Source organism: Zea mays, chromosome 9, assembly GCF_902167145.1.
Source record: "Zea mays cultivar B73 chromosome 9, Zm-B73-REFERENCE-NAM-5.0, whole genome shotgun sequence".
Classification (NCBI taxonomy): domain Eukaryota; kingdom Viridiplantae; phylum Streptophyta; class Magnoliopsida; order Poales; family Poaceae; genus Zea; species Zea mays.
In genome coordinates, this window is record NC_050104.1 from 160,042,087 (window position 1) to 160,047,978 (window position 5,892).

General features: G+C 41.7%; 1 non-coding gene across 1 annotated transcript; it reads left to right on the plus strand.

Moving 5' to 3' along the window:
- The first annotated feature begins 4,232 nt into the window (after positions 1 to 4,232).
- Positions 4,233 to 4,323, plus strand: LOC111590209 (small nucleolar RNA snoR1). Its single transcript, XR_004852919.1, has one exon. It is a non-coding gene; the product is annotated as a small nucleolar RNA snoR1 (small nucleolar RNA).
- The last annotated feature ends 1,569 nt before the right edge of the window (positions 4,324 to 5,892 follow it).

Sequence of the window (5,892 nt, forward strand, 5' to 3'; positions counted from 1 at the left end):
TTATTAAGGCTCTAAGAGTAGTCTGCCCATTCCTTGTTCTGCCACCATTCCGGTTCTGCCATTCCCATCCGCATTCCGGTTCTGCCATTTCCATCCGCGATGCCCCGCTGTTCTGCCATTCCAGCCTCTCCTCGCCTCCATTCCCATCCGCGATTCGTTCTGCCATTCCAGCCTCCGCGATGCCCCGCTGTTCTGCCATTCCAGCCTCTCCTCGCCTCCATTCCCATCCGCGATGCCCCCGCTGTTCCGCCATTCCAGCCTCTCCTCGACACCGAGGCTCCCATTCCCATGGCAAAAAAATCACAGGAGTAGAGACTGGCAAGAGAACTTGACCACGATTGGTTCTTCTAAAGCAGCACAGCTTATAAGCTGGTACCGCGATTGTTGGCTGGTCAGTATGGTACTATATTTTGCAAGTGATGATGACGGCAGCCAACAATTTTTTTGGTGCGGCCCATGTCACATGCCCAGCAGGCCGCACGCCTCTGGCCCCGGCCCAGCCTGACGTTCGAGTCTCCCTCTATCGCTCTCCCTGCCCAGCGGGCCTCCCTCCACCTCTCCCTTCAAGCGCTTCCTCGCTTCAGTCTCCCGAGACGTGGCGGTGCCTTCCTCCTCGCAACCTCTGCGCCATCTTTGGTCCACACCCGCACGCTACCTCTCCACGACCTCCACTCCGCCAGATCTACTCCTTGCTCTCTAGCATGCACGCTTGGAGGTCGTGGAGCTGAATGAGAGGGCGTCGTCCGGAAGAGGAAAGTTTGGGGAAGCACGCTTGGAGGTCGACACCATAGCTCCAGCTTCGTGCGAATGGGCTCCAAGTTGCTCCAGATCTGCGCGTCCAGGTTGTGGCGGCGATGATCGAGGACTAGATCCACGTCCAGGCTGCTGCGGCGACGGCGGAGGCCTCAATCCGGGTCTAGACCAAGGTCATGGTGGCGACGAAGGTGGAGGCCGAGGTGGAGGGCGATGCTTCCACTCTCAGTCTTGGGGTGGGGTCTTAGGGATGACAGATGAGAGTGGGGTGCAGTGGTGGCTCATCGACATCAGCCATTGGCACCCTTCCCCTGCCCAGTTCGACGATGCACCCTCCGTCCTACTACTTCACGATGGCACCACCATCTCCAGGTACCGTGCCGATGGAGGAAAGGAGAAACAAGGTATTTTGAAGGTACCGAAAAATTTAGTTGTGTCTTCTGTAATTTGAACTGGCCAATGGCCTTTGTTGTTGAATGATTATGTCTTCTATAATTTGAACTAGCCAGTGGCCTTTGTTTAGTTTGTGTTTGTACCATTATGGTGAATGATGTGGTGGATGCACCTAAATTCAGATTGAACTGCATTCATTTTTATTGTCATTTCGAGGCCCTAAATTCAGATTGTGTGCATGTGTGGGCTGCTCCCATCAACTGAATGAAAAAATTTAGATACCGGGAACAAAGCAACCTATCCTGAGCTACATTTGGACAGTCGACAATCAACAAAAAATAGGTGCATACCCAATTTCTACTGAACATTCAGTTAACAGCATGGACAAATAAAATACAACCCATCTGAATTTGCACAGCCAACTTCTACTGAACATTCAGCTTTCAGGACACAAAAACCCAACTGAATACACATGAACACAACTGTCCTCATTCAGTTTTCAGGGCACAAATACAACAAAGGTTTCAATTTTCCTAATTCACTACAACATATTACAGAAGAACTAATGGGGACAAGCATCCCTAGATCTTCATGCCCTGCTACTTTCTGATACCTTTTGTTTTAGTATATTATTTGTGACTAGCAGCTTTCAGATTGCATGGGATTGTGGAGGCATCTATCTTACTACTTACAGGTGGATCTGCTGTTGGTTTGCTTGTAGGTGATTAGCTAGATTGTGTTATTTTAAGTCCCGACAATTCAGTTTCTACTATACATGCTTGCCCTTTCTTGAATCTACCCTTATAGGTATCGCTACTAGGCATGTTGTTGATCGAAAGGAACAAGCAAGCAACATAAGTGGACTACCCTTGAAAATTGTGACCTGGTAAGTCCAGTAAGTGATGCTTGCATCACAATGCATTCACTTGAGACTACATGAATGTCCCCCTCCTAATATTTTAGAGATTAGACGATGAGGAATAGCCCTCTCACTATATTCATCTACATTTGAAGATATGGTCGTGTGGGCCATCCAATTCCCTTCCCTTCTGCTTTTGCCAACTTGAAACCGTTGCAGTTAATCCTTTGTGAGGCCTCACCACAACTTACAGGACCATAGCCGAGTTCTCTCTAGCTTTCAAGAACGAAAAGTAGTGTATGACATCAACCTGTCAAAATTAGCAAGCAACGTCAGATGTATTTATTTAAAGATCCTTGCATATTGGCATTCGTACCCTAACCTTTGTTCAACATCAAACAAAAATATTATTTGCAAGTCTGTTGTCCTAATCAAGTGTTGTTGAGTAGAGAGATTCCTTGAAAAGAATCACTTTTTAAACTAGCAATAAAATTGACATGACTGGTTATATTCATATTTCAAAACTATACTAGGGTAGGTAAACTGCCAACCCAAAACCAAACATGAACCTACATAGGCAGGGAATCACTCAAGCAAAGCCCTTAAGTTAGCAGTCCTTAACAGTCCTCTTACAGTTTCTTCTCCAGTCCTGGATTGTTTTAGCAACTAAAGTCAGTGATTTCTTCTTTGTCTACAATAATGCTATGGCTTAATGCCCTAATCTTTATATTCCTCTTCTTATATCTGCACTTCCATGGACACTAGGTGACACTAAATTCACAAGATGTCTTCATTGATATATAAGAAACCCTGATGCACAAAACATGGAACTCGATAGATATTTGTGCTCTAATTTATTATTGCATTTACATTTTTTGGTTATAATATCAAAGGACCGCTATTGTGGGGGGCTCTAATGGCATTTCTTATATTGACAACATGTCTTCAGTGATATCTCAAAGTAGTGCAAAGGGAGAGTTACCAAGTTGATCAGTTTTTTTCTAGAAATTTCACTACAGCCGGTTATAGCTACTAATGAACATGCATTTAGGTTATCATCTCTAGCTAAAAATATCTACTGTACTTATCATTCACTATAGGCGAGTAGAAAATTCTAAAGGGTGTTGCATGAATATGACTAGCAAAAATTATGGTTTATTTTAATAGTTGAGAGTGATAATGATCTATTGTTACTTAGCCTATAAAACTTCCTTGTGGATTACTTAGCCTATAAATCTTTATCATTTGCTTTTGCTGCAAAGCAATCGTTATGAAGTTTTTAAAACATGCTTCCATCCACAGGTTTGATCCTCAATTTCACTGTTGACTGGTTATTTGGGAAGTGCTCGGAGAAGGCCATTTGCATAAGGCTCATTTTTTCCAGGTAAACCTCAAATGCACTGATGCTACATACTACTATTTTACATTTGTTTCTTGACTTCTGAATTCTCATGCAAATGTCCTATTGTAGAGTGATGCAATGTGTGTATTGCATATTATGGCTTAAGTTATTAACTGCACTGAAATACAGAAAAAAAAGAACTGAAATTGTTCGCCTTGTCCAAACGAAAGTACAGTGAACACCAAATGGACCATGCTTGAGTCCTGAGCGGCAATAATAGAGTTATGTGAACAAATGGAGCATGTTTGAGTCCAGAGCAAGTAAGTAATTAATGTCTTCAATATTTATGTGGTGCGTAAACTGAACATAGGAACAACACTTTTTTAGGTAAATTACTAGCTTTGTTTTTTATATACATTTGAATTATTCCTATCAAAGATTCCTATTAAGGTCAGGGTTCTGAAACAAATTCAAACGATGTGTAGTTTCAGTTCAGAATTTCCATATTGAATATAGCTGAATAATAATATTATATTGCCGATCACCTTACTTTAGGAACCTGCTCACAACAGATTATTGTAGCACAATACTATTCATATTAAAGATGCTTACAGAAATGTTACTATAAATCCAATGTAGTTGCATTACCGGACATTCTCTTTTCATTCCAGTCCAATTTTTTATTGTGATTATGATCCCCTGCCCCCTAATGTGCAGCTTGAATTGGTATAATCAACTTTGTAAGAATACTCGTCTAAATCCAGATATCAAAATGGAATGTTCATTGTATTTTTTGTCCTAAGTCAATCCACCATCTATTTGGCAAAGTTTATAAATGTGACGAGCACTGCTTTCTATTACGAATTTGGCAAAGTTTATACAGACAAATGTGATGAGCACTGCTTTCTTCTGACACCTCTTGTATGAGCAGGGACTTCGTTCCCTCCGTTGAGCAAATTCAACAACTCTCTGAGCTCCTCCCTCGCATTTTTTTCTGAGCTAACCTGGCCATTTGCTCCGTCATTTAGCATTTTATTACGAGTTTGTGAGATCGTAGGTCTTTACTTTTTCTTAGATGATGTCGACTGTGCTGTGACGATCTACTCCTTATTTCTGACACCTTGTGTGAGCCTTGAGCAGATTAGCTAACCTGGCCATTGGCTAGATAGAGATTTTAGATGATCTGAATCTAACTGTTTTCACTATATTAAGTTCTGAATCTAACTGTTTTCACTACATTACTATTGTTTACCTTCGCATTTGGTTTCAAAAATACTGGCGATATCTGTTGCGTTTACATATCACACAAGTTTTTGTTGATTATTGGTATACTAAGATATTTGCCACCTTCACACAAGTTTTTCTTGATTACTGTTATACTCAGATCAGCACTTAAAATAATCTGAGACTTAAATCACATTGCAGTGAGTTATATTCAGATCAGCACTAAATTTTGTTCATGCGATGTACTCATAGCAGTAGCGCTAAATCTTTTAAGTGACTCATTCCATGACTTAAATACATTTTTACTGATTACCTCCCATTTCTTGCTAGCTGTTTACGTGCATCTGTTCGATCCGTGGCTTCTCGGCGCTCTCCCAGGTATACTCAGATCAGTGGTATATTCAGGACAAGTTTTTCTTGATTAGTGTTATTTTTCTTGACTCGGCGGCTCGCCCAGGCACCAGCCCGAGGATGACGAGCCACGCGGACGACAGCACGATGCCACGACGCGTCCAACAGCCGGAGCCGAAGGCCGAGAGGATGAAGACGTTCGACATCACCGTCCCTTCATCACGGGGTTCGCCATCACCGGCTTCATCATCACCAAGATGACGACCAACTTCACCGAGGAGAACTTCAAGAACTCCAAGTTCATCCAGGAGCACAAGAGACGCTGACCAACCGGTGAGCCCCTCGATCCGTCCGCTTCTAGATCTCAGTTCTCCTTGCTGATGCTTCTAGATCTTGGCCCTTTTTGTTTAATTTAGAGAAAAGTTATGGTTGGGAGAGAGCCTTTTGTTTTTAGGCAACTCGAATGTAAACTATTTTTTGTTGAATGTGCATGGTCATGGTGGCTGGTTCATTAACCATTATGAAGTGCTTGTAGATGAGAGTTTCTGGCTGCAATAAATTTATGCTGAAGAGTGATGTGATCTGCAATTCTGCATGCATGTTTTTGAACAATCAGAATAGGTCATTTTCAGAAATGATTTATCACTAAGCTCATCAATGCCATTTATTTATCTTACCATATACCTCATAAATTGATAACCTGATTTTATACACAAGAGTTGATTGTATTAAGCTTGCTATTTGACTGTATTAAGCTTGCTATTTGATTCCTCAAAAAAAGCTTGCTATTTGATTAAAACTGTGCCTTTTCTGATGAAATGGTGGAACTCAGTGTTGAAGACTTTTTTAAACCATTCTAGAATTTACTAATTTCTATTTACAGATCTGTTGTATTTCATGTATATAAATCTCTGGCAGATCAAAGGAATCACTATAACCTCAGTTGTTGAGGTTTGGCATCTTCTCTCTC